The sequence below is a fragment of the Eumetopias jubatus genome, unplaced genomic scaffold (genome assembly GCF_037043125.1).
Source record: "Eumetopias jubatus isolate StellerSeaLion01/CBP00866 unplaced genomic scaffold, mEumJub1_p1.0 scaffold_12, whole genome shotgun sequence".
Classification (NCBI taxonomy): domain Eukaryota; kingdom Metazoa; phylum Chordata; class Mammalia; order Carnivora; family Otariidae; genus Eumetopias; species Eumetopias jubatus.
The window spans coordinates 41,334,404-41,345,857 of record NW_028274818.1 but is presented as its reverse complement, the minus strand read 5'-3'; the positions used below and the strand labels follow the sequence as shown (position 1 = coordinate 41,345,857).

The 11,454-nt window shown below is 42.6% G+C and overlaps 1 pseudogene; it reads right to left on the bottom strand.

Moving 5' to 3' along the window:
• Positions 1–221: 221 nt before the first annotated feature.
• LOC114222907 (large ribosomal subunit protein eL37-like) lies at positions 222–538 on the bottom strand (annotated as a pseudogene).
• Positions 539–11,454: the final 10,916 nt, after the last annotated feature.

Below are 11,454 nucleotides of genomic sequence, written 5' to 3'. Positions count from 1 at the left end.
CTGAGCAGGGAGCCCAATGTGGGACTCGATCCTGGGACTCCAGGATCATGACCTGGAGTCCGAAGGCAGTCGCTTAACCAACTGAGCCACCCAGGCGCCCGCCATGACTACTTTGGATATGAATTCATTAAGCACTGGAGTGTCTGGCTGAGATCCACAGAATAGGTCAACTTATCATCTTGAGTTTTTTTTTTTTTTAAACCAGACGTTTATTATGTGACTAATCGTTGACATCCTTAAGATGAACTGGATGCTGCAACAGCTGCCCTCTTGGGCTTAGGTGTTGTTCCTTCATGGAATCCATGCCTGAATCTGCGGTATACAATTTTTAGGTGCCTCATTCGACCAGTCCCAGTGGTGTTTCGTCTGTTAGCCTTGGCACTCCAGTTATACTTTCTCTTGCGCTTGGCAGGATAGCCTCATTTGCCACAGGTGGACTTCTGAAGGTGGTAGGCCTTCGAGCCACAGCGGCGGCACAACGTGTGCGTCTTATTGTGACACTTTCCAAACGATGACGTCCCCTTCGTCATCTTGTTTCCACGGCAGACCCCAAAGACTCGTCTTGAGTTTTTGATAACCTTCTGTGCAGTAAGCCTATACAAGCAAAACAGATATCTTTACTGTGTGCCCACTTCAAGACATCCATCTTTATACCATTTCCAGTTCTTCTGTCACCAATCTTCCCTTCCTGTCCTTTCCAGTTCCCTGACCATCCATCCACTGTCCATTAATCAGTGCCTATTTTTAGTCCTGACAGAGTGGATGATAAAATGTACTTCTTTCGTTTTGCCCATTGGAAGGATTTCCCTTCACTACCGTCTTAACATGCTTCTGATTGGGGTTATTATGCTGCAGCCCGCCGCTGGTTAATAGCATGTGGAACCACTTATAACCTGATCTGAGTTTTTCCTCCTCAGTCAGCTGATCATAATGAACTCTTGCTGACATCATAGGTATATATTGAGGGGGAGGGGGCATAGGAATAGGTGCTGTGGGAGTCTAAGGCATTGCTTATGCAAATTACTTGTGTCTTTAGAATCTTCTTGAGTCCTATGTCTTATATATTATTTTTACTTGATGATCAATTGTTGGTGAGCATACTCTCAACTTGTAAGTTGCTGGACCAGATATTACCTGGTTCATGATGAGCAGCTCAATTTGTATTGTCACTTGATGTCCCAGATGTTTCTGTCAGTGCCCTGTCGCCCTGTTTCTTTAAGAAAAAAAAGAATTATTATCTGAAGGAGAGAGCATAGCTTTGTCCCCAAACACCAGGGGTATGCATTGTGATTCTCCTATTAGAACTTGCCAGAAATTAGCATCCCTCTTTGCCACTGATACTTTGAATATGGCTGGATCTGTTGGGTCATATAGCCAAAAATTGCTGTAGAACCTTCTCTTGCTTTGGGCACTATTCAAAATTGGCAGCTTTGGGATTATTCAGTAGATGGGTTGTAGTAGCATGTCAAAATTGGTGATATTGCTTCTAAGACCAAAAAAGCCCCTGCATTTCCTTAAGGTTTATCTCCTACTCTGTGGCATGCATGTGTATAAGTAAGGTATCCGTGGTGCTTGCTACTTTCTGCTCCTCAGGTCCAATTAGCATGCCATCAATTAATGGAGCATCATAATTTATGTGGAATGTTAAGATGACCTAAGATATCTTTAGCCTAGATTATGGCAGAAAGCAAGAAAGTTGATGCAGCCCTAAGGCAAACCCTTGCCAGTTGAAAGCAAATGGCTGCTGGTGGGTCTTGTAAATTGATATAGAGAAAAAAGCATTCACTGGATCAATAGCTGTAGATTAAGAGTCAGGGTCTGAGACGATTTGCTCCAATATATATACCAAATTGGAAAAACTACTTCAAAAAGTGCCTGACCTGATTAATGATAATCTAGAATCATTCTCCAAAGTTTACCTACCTTCCTCACAGTCCAAAAAGGTGTGTTAAATGACAGTGTGAAAGGAATCACTGCCTTGGGATCTTTTGAGTCTGTGATGGTGTCACTAGAGTTGACAATTCCCCTGAGGATGCAATATTGGTTTTCGTTTACTATTCTCATTAGGACAGGAAGCTCCAGGAGGCTTTACTTAGCTGTTCCTGCTGTAACGGCCATCACTCCATGGGCCCTGAAGGCAATGTACTGATTGTGTCAGTTGTCTAGCACACCTATTCCTATTATACACTCAGGAACTTGGGTAATAACCACATAATGGGTCCATGGAACTGTTGGGCTCACTATGGGGTGGACTTGGGCCCAAACCGTCATATTTCCTGTCCTCTATACACCCCTGGTAGCCTGGTGGACTACAGTGAGTTTGGGAGTTCTCAGGAATTAGCATCAGGTTAGAAGGCTGTGTTAGTTTCCTACACATGCCATAATAAATTATCACAAACGTGGTGTCTTCAAACAACAGAAATGTATTCTCTCATAGTTCTGGAGACCAGAAGTCAGAAATTAAGGTGTTGGTAGGGCTAATGTCCCTCTGAAGGCTCTAGGGGAGGATCTTTCCTCATCTCTTCGAGGTTCTGGTGGCTCCCATTGGCTCCATGCGTCTTTTGGCTTGTGGCTCATAACTCCAATCTCTGCTTCTATCTTAACATGACCTACTTTCCCATGTCTCTGTCTCTTGTAAGGTCATTTTAATTGGATTTAGGGGCCCATTTGAGCCTAGTATGATCCCTATAATTACATCTGCAAAGACACTATTTCCAAATAAGATCACATTCTGAGGTTCCAGGTGAACATGAATTTTGGGGGTCATTATTCAACCCACTACAGAGCCAGCATCTAGTAATTCCATAAAAGTATACAGGTTTTTCCCTTTTCTCTGTATACATCTAGTATAGCAAATGAATGCTATATTAGATATGGGAACTGGCTGATAAAGCATATCAAATTAATTCTGGGTGTACCAAACACTACATTACTACTGCCTACATCTAAATCCCTTTCCCTGAAGGAATTTATTTATTTATTTATTTATTTATTTTTAAAGATTTTATTTATTTATTCGACAGAGAGAGAGACAGCACAAGCAGGCAGAGTGGCAGACAGAGGGAGAGGGAGAAGCAGGCTCTCCGCCGAGCAGGGAGCCGGACGTGGGGCTCGATCCCAGGACCCTGGGATCATGACCTGAGCCGCAGGCAGCCGCTTAACCGACTGAGCCACCCAGGTGCCCCTGAAGGAATTTTTTTAAAAACTAACATTAGGTTGCAGAATTTTCCAGTAGACTTAACAGTGGTCATGTAACTGGCTATTTTGATACTTAAAGGTTATAGCCAAAAAAGGAGTTTCTTAGTTAAAAAACATAATTAAACAATGACAAAAAGCAATGAAAAACAACAGAAACAGAAAATAAGGCAATAGCTCATAGTCTACCAGGCTTTATGATACTCTACCACCCTGAGCTTCTAATTACTTATTCTTTTATCCCGATCAAAATCTGGATTAAGGAGTATGCCAGCTGAGTAGATGTCCAGGGCACCAATTAATAAGTAAGCAGTAAAAAAAAAAAAATCAATGGAATACATTGGCTAAATGGTGTAAATTAATACAGATCTTCACAGGAGAATTTTTATATAACTGGTGAAAATGTAATTTGGTCATACTCTCACCAAACTAGACATTAATCTCAAATGGAATTTTAAAAATATTTCTGTCCCAGGAAAGAAATATTGAACAAATATCCAAAGAGTATTGGCTTGAAGAGGGGCTAAATCATTAGACTTCCTGAGAGAGCCATTCTGAAGAGCCAGCTATTCTGCCTTTATATCTGTCTTTGTCCACATCATAGTCTATTCCATGTCTCAGATGTGACCCAAACTCCTCTGAGTTAACCTCTTTTCCATTTGGTGTCTCTTCCAGTTCATAAATAATCTCAGAGAATTTAAAATAGCAACTCTTAAAATGTGGAATGACTGAACTGAATTTGCTAGTTTTCCCTCTTTCTCCAGGGGAAGGTGGCAACCCTTTCAGAAGGTAACATTTGGTTAAATTAAAGAAGCACTGGTTAAATTATTCCCCATTGTCTTATGGGACTCAGGCAATATGCGTATGAAGAGGAGAAGTTTAGAAAAAGATAACAGGTGGGGTTGTGGGTATGGTGGCTTTCCCGAAGCTTTCAGTGATGTCTTAAAAGAAGCAAACTTCTTTATACAGTGGAATACTATTCAGTCATAAAATACTAATACTAGTCAGCCATTTAGGAAGGAAAGAGGGAAATCCTGCCATTTTTGATAACAAGGATGAAACTTGAGGCATTTGCTAAGTGAAATAAATCAGAGAATGACAACTACTGTATGATTTCACTTATATGTGGAATCTAAAAAAAAAAAAAACACAAAAAACCCAAAACAAAACTCATAGAAAAAGAGATCGGATTTGTGGTTACCAGAGGGTCACAAGTAGGGGGTAAGGGAATTGGATGAAGGTGGTCAAAATGTACAAACTTCCAGTTATAAGGTAAGTAAGAACTAGGGATGTAATGTACACCATGATGACTATCGTTAACATGCTATATGGTATATTTGAAACTTGCTGAGAGAGTAGATCCTAAAAGTTCTCATCACAAGGGAAAAAAAAATTTTTGTAACTATATGAGGTAATGGATATTAGCTAAAACTTATTGTGGTAATGATTTCACAATATCTGTGTGTCAAGTTATTGTGCCATATACCTTAAACCTATACAGTGCTATATGCCAATTATATCTTAATAAAACGAAAAAAAATTTTTTTCTATTTTACCTGGCCCATCTGAAAAAAAGAGGGAAGTAAAAAATAGCTTTAGTAAAGAGAGGTCCTTTCTCTTAAAAAAAAGATTTTATTTATTTATTTGAGAGAGAGAGAGAGAGAGAGAGAAAGAGAGAGCAGGAACAGGGGGGAGGGGCAGAAGGAGAGGGAGAAGCAGGCTCCCAGGACCTGGGATCATGACCTGAGCTGAAGGCAGAGACTTCACCGACTGAGCCACCCAGGTGCCCCAAATAGAGGCCTTTTCTGAAAGGCCAAAAAATCATGTATCTTGCAGAATTGTCAAAGCGCAATTTCCTGATCCAATCTACCTTTCCCAGAGGAAAGGTAAGACTAAGGCCTGGGTGCAGCCAGAGTAATGAGAGGAGCATGGTCCCCAGGCCACTACTAGATAGACATGAGCAACTATGTAACATTGTGCCCAGGCTGTGTTAAAACATATGGTAGGGTGGTGGAAGCAGCTCACCCCAGGTGCAGACAATAAAGGGGTGCATTGTCTGTAGAGAATTTAAAACATTGTACTGGTTGGGCACCAGGAGCTCATTCTGCTGAAATTCACATTTTTAACCCTGTGGAACTACATATTCCTGCCTTTAAAAAGTGCATTTTGGGGCACCTGGGTGGCTCAGCCGTTTAGCGTCTGCCTTCATCTCAGGGCATGATCCTAGGGTCCTGGGAACAAGCCCCACATCGGGCTCCCTGCTCGCCGGGAAGCCTGCTTCTCCCTCTCCCACTCACCCTGCTTGTGTTCCCTCTCTCGCTATGTCCCTCTGTCAAATAAATAAATAAAATCTTAAAAAACAATAAAAAAATGAAAAGTGGATTTGAATAGTGATCGCACAAGTCAAAGAAAAAGAACTTGAGTTACTCCAATTCAATTATTCTATGTGATAGAATAAATATAATCTTTTCTTTTTTTAAGATTTTATTTATTTGACAGCGAGAGACACAGCGAGAGAGGGAACACAAGCAAGGGGAGTGGGAGAGGGAGAAGCAGGCTTCCCGCGGAGCAGAGAGCCTGATGACCGATGTGGGGTTCGATCCTTGGATGCTGGGGTCATGACCTGAGCCGAAGGCAGTCGCTTAACAACTGAGCCACTCAGGTGCCGTTATTTTCCTTTCTTGATTGTTATTTTATTTTTTTAAAAGATTTTATTTATTTGACAGAGAGAGAGAGACAGCAAGAGAGGGAACACAAGCAGGGGGAATGGGAGAGGGAGAAGCAGGCTTCCCGCTGAGCAGGGAGCCGGATACGGGGCTCGATCCCAGGATTCTGGGATCATGACCCCAGCAGAAGGCAGACTTTTAACGACTGAGCCACCCAGGCGCCCCTTGATTGTTATTTTAAAACTGAAGAATGGATCAAGAAAATACAATACTACGTTTGTGTTATGTTTTAAAGGTTGCCTAAATGGAACCTTTTATAAACATTTCCATTTTATTAATATTCACTTATTAGTTACCGGACAATTATGTATACAAAATATTATTATATCAGACTGTATCCAAAGGATCGAAGTTCAGACTGCTAAGTAGATGTAAACACTATTGAATAAATATTATGCCTTTTTCTTTTTTAGTACTGTATTATTTATTTTATTTTTATTTTATCGTTTCTACTGCCATGATTATGTGATTATGAAGTTCAGTAAAAGAAAATTCACTGCCTGCAATTCTGGCCATTATTGTTATTTGCTTCATTTCATAAATATTGTCAAAAATAATTTTGTTGTTTAAAGGAGCAAGGTGTTTAAAATGATCTCTTCTCAGCATCAAATGAGTTGATAATATGGAAACTCAGTGATGACTACATAGGGGTTTAGTATACTATCTCCTCTCTCTGTCTCTGTCTCTTTCTGTCTTTCTCTGTCTCTCTATCCCCACCTATCCATCTGTATTAAGTGTTCCATAATAAAAGTTAAAAAAATTATGGGATCCAAATGCAAATTGTCAAGGGTTGTATCTGGAGGGATTAGAGGGTCAAGGTTATAAAGGTAACCATTGTGGGATGAAACAGTAAATGGAAATTGGACCTGAGTAATTCCTGGCATCATTCAATGTGCCTGCTTAAGTATAAAGGTAGCTATATTCAAAGGTTCAGGAAGGCAACAGACTCAGATTCAAATTCTGTACTCAGATTCAAATTCGTGATTGCCACAACTTTTAAAATGACAAAAGTAATCTTTAAAAAATAGGGGGTGTGCCTGGGTGGCTCAGTCGGTTAAGTGTCCAACTCTTGATTTTGGATCAGGCCGTGATCTCAGGGTCGTGAGATGGAGCCCCACATCCGGCTGGGTGCTCAGCGGGGAATCTGCTTGAGATTCTCTCTCTCCCTCTCCCTCTGCCTCTCTCTCCAAAATAAATAAATAAATCTTCAAAAAATAAAATAAAATGACAAAATAGGGCACCTGGGTGGCTCAGCTGGTTAAGCAGCTGCCTTCGGCTCAGGTCATGATCTCAGGGTCCTGGGATCGAGTTCCGCATGGGGCTTCCTGCTCAGCGGGGAGCCTGCTTCTCCCTCTGCTTCTACTGCCCCCCCTGCCTGTGCTCTCTCATTCTCTCTGTCAAATAAATAAATAAAATCTTTAAAAAAAAATGACGAAAATAGCTCTCAGATTTTTGTTACTATTGTGCATATTCCTCGGGATTCTGGGGACCTCAGAATGAAAGAATCTAGGTTAGATAATATATTCTTATTTTCCTTTGTGGCCTGAACCCAAGAAGTAGCAAGAATTTGGGTACCCAAATTCAAGTACCCAAGAATTTGGGTAAATGCAGTAGCAGTAATTGAGGCTCACCAGTGAAATAACATCAGGAACTAAAGAGTGCTGGTGGTAAATGATACTCCTCTGGAGCCTGCTTCCATTAATAAGATCCCTAATAATCACAGAGGTTATCAGATCCCAGTGAAGTAGAATTCTTGGAGCCCTAAAATGAGGAACAATAGACCCAGGACTGTAGAGCCCGAAGTGGAAGCCAGTGTAAGTGACAGGGATGATTTCTGCTTCCTTGTCTCCTCCCCACGCAGCCATGCCACGTGTTATAACTTCCATGAACTTGCATGTGTAGGGCTGTTCGCTAATTCAGGGTTTCCCAAGGGTTTCCCACTGAGATCTGTACAAGTGCAGTTGTTCCATTGTGTTGAGAAAATGAGTTATTTGTAAATGGAGTTCAGTTTAATGGATTTCTGGATTGCTTTTTTAGAATCAACTTTTTAATGTTCCCCTTTTATGTTCCGTTCATGACTTCGTGGTAGACTTTCCTCTGTATCACCCCTGGCTGTTGAGTATCACTTTGACTGGAAGTGAGGGTGATGATGGGGGAGAAGTGAAATCCCATCATAGTCCAGCAAACTCCTTCGAACGGAATGGCAGCTATTTGTTTTGTTTTGTTTTAAGATTTTATTTATTTATTTGTCAGAGAGAGCGAGAGAGAGCACAAGCTGGGGGAGCGGCGGCAGGCAGAGGGAGAAGCAGGCTCTCTGGTGAGCAAGGAGCCGGATGTGGGACTTGATCCCAGAACCCTGGGATCATGACCTGAGTCCGAGGCGGATGCTTAACTGACTGAGCCACCAGGTGCCCCCAGGTGTTTGTGTTATCAGGGTGGTTGGTCAGCCCTTCTCATGAGGCTCTGGTCCTGGCCACCTTTTCTCTACAGGACACTGGCTTCCACCACACTGCCTCCTTTGCCCTGCATCTCTTTATCTTTTCCCTCTTTCCTGTATTACCCACCACTTAGCCCTCGTGCACTGAATCAGAAAACTTCTGAGGCTAGCAGAGCTCTACCGCTAATTGAATCCAACCCTCTTATTGAACAGACGAGGAAACGGAAGTCCCAGAGGTTGGGCAATTTGCCTGTGATATCTCAGCCAGGCTAGGGCAGAGCTTCACCTAAAAATGAGGTTTGCCTTCTCATCTAGGACTCTAAACACCAAACGACGCTGTTGCCATGGTTCTGAAGCTAGAAAGTCAGACAATTTGAGGTACTTATGGATGGATGAATGCACAGCATCAAACAATAGCTCTCTCGATAAAAAGAAAACCTGGCTGGTAATTGAAACCTCTGAACCACAAGCCGAGAAAGAAGGAAAAGGCTCTGCAGCCTGCTGCCCTGCCTGAGGGCGGGCCGGTGCAGGAGATGTGGAGAGTGGGTAGGCAGAGACTTGGGTGAGGCCCTGGCTCCACTGTGTCCCAGATGGATCCGGCGGGAAGCCCTTCGGTTGCATGACACTGTTGTAGGCACCCCGTGGATTTTACATCACCCAAAGCTATAAATGGTTTTGCATTAAAAAAAAAAATTACAGGTCTCCCACAGCCCACAAAAATATGCTCCACCCAAAAAGAAGCCCATAATTTGGCTGCATCCAGCTGGTTAAATAAAATCGGAGCCAAGGTTGCTCTGTATTGTCCTGAGAGGCGGCCTAGCATTAGCAGGAATGAAAAAAATGTAAAATTACTCACAATGGGCTAGATTTTTCCCCATAAGGAAAGCTCTAATAGTTACTCAGCAAGACCTTGGCGTCAGCCAGGTAAGGTCTACTAGCTGCATGAAAATCACTTCCAAGCTATTATTTATAATTTCATAGCATCTCACATTTGCAAATTGCCTAGTGATGAATCGAGGCAATTTCTTTTAACAATCCTGAGTGGGAGGTTGAGGATTTTAACTCTTCTTTTACTAAGACACAAAGATATTGAGACAAATATATGCATCAACCACAAAAATACCTGGACAGTATATTTCTTTTGGCCATGGCCTGTGGTCTGTGACTTGACCCACTTTAGGATGAACAAATGTTCCAGTCTGCCTGGGATGGAGAGGTTTCCTGGGATGTGGGACTTTCAGTGCTAAAACTGGGACAGCCGTGGGCAAACCAAGACAGTTGGTCACTCTATCCTACCGAATGGGGTTGTCTGTTCATGGTGCTAATGCCTGGCCATTTCATTCTGCGTATCTTAAATGAATAGGGCTCTATTTCTTTTTAATCCTAATCTGCTTTACTTGCTGTAAATAAATAAAAATAATCTTGGGGCTTCTGGGTGCTCAGTCGGTTAAGTGGCTGCCTTCGACCTGGGTCACAATCCCAGGGTCCTGGGATTGAGCCAGCAAGTCAGGCTCCCTGATCGGAGGGGAGTTTGCTTCTCCCTCTGCTCCCCCCGCCCCCCCCGTCCCCTGCTCGTGTTCTCTCTCTCTCTCTTTTTTTCTCTCTCTCTCGCTCTCTCTCAAATAAATAAAAATAAAATCTTAAAAAAAAAACTAAGTGATCTGACTTGGACACCATTCTCTGTCTCCTTACACACAAAGGTCACACTTTACACCTGGGATATTTTCTTTGACAGGAGAATATTTGAACTTCTAAAATTCAGACGGCCACCGGGATAGATATAAAGAAACAGTTCACCTCTGGCTAAGGAACACTCGAGTCAAAATCAGTCCCAACTAGAATCACAGACTATTTCATCACTGGTCAAGAGGATAAGGGCCATGTATGCCAACATCTTTATTAGTAGGATGTCATAAATTGGATAAAGCTTTCATTAGCATTACAAGATTAAAAATCCAGAAAGGTCTAAGTGAGGCAATATAACCACTGGCAGGGCTTATTGTAGTGAGGCCTCAGGAGACAGGTCAGAGGGGAAGCAGGCCCCGAACAAATTGCAACTAAGAGTCACAACTGCAGATGAGCCTTTCTCTGCAGAGTTCTGTTACTAATACATTCCACTGCCCCTTGGTGGAAGCCAGCACGACCTATTTAAAGAAGGTTGGGGAAGCATAGAGGATGCAGAGAAGGAATCACGCAGATTCAGAACTGGATTGAGGGTCAGGCCAGACAGACGGCCGCCTTAGGTGCCAATTTCTAAAGAGTACTTTCAAAAATAAAGTAGAAATGTGGTGCCAAATAAGCTCGACACAAGACTCCGCATATAACCGGTAAAATGTCAAAGTGGCCTCACGTCAGCACAGTAGACCATGTCTTCCAGTGAAAATAAAATGGCACTCTTCCCCCTTGTCACTCCCTCACCACCACTCAGTCAATTTGAAAGGCACTCGATTCTTAACCCATCTGGGATTCCTATTTCTTGGTCTGCCCTCGAGAAAAGCCTATTTTTCATGCCAACTACCGCTGGACCAGGTTGTTTCTGGAGAACCTATTCTTCTCTGAAGCATGCGGGTGCAAATGGTAGGGATTAACACTGTGGAACTGAAGGTAGGTACTTTAAAAAGTGATGACAGCCTATCCTCTGTCTAGAGGTGACCTCAGATCACCTTGAGGCATCTTTTGTCTTTCTTGCATGGGTCCTGCCTGATTAGCCAAGAGTAGATATGTGCAGGCATCCATTACCTTGGGGAAAAGGGTAAATCGGGTCTTTTTGGGATCTGCCAAAGCCCATCAAGATGCTACCTAGCTTTAAGGATCTTTAGGTCTTGGCACAGAGCCCAGAACATCAGCCCCAAATCCTCCTTTTGTTTTGGTGAGTTTCCCTTTTGGGACACGGTGTCCTTAGGCGAATTGGTTCATCCTTACCTCAGCAGCTCCAAAAGTATTGTCTGAAGTCTGGTTTTGACACACCACAGGAGCTTCCATTGCCTTGGAAATTTGACTATGCTTTAGTTAGCATATGACCCAGGCCGAAAGGCCCTCAGGTTGTAGCTACTCTGGCTGGGTCCTGAGAGTATGAACTGACCTCAGAGCCAGGGA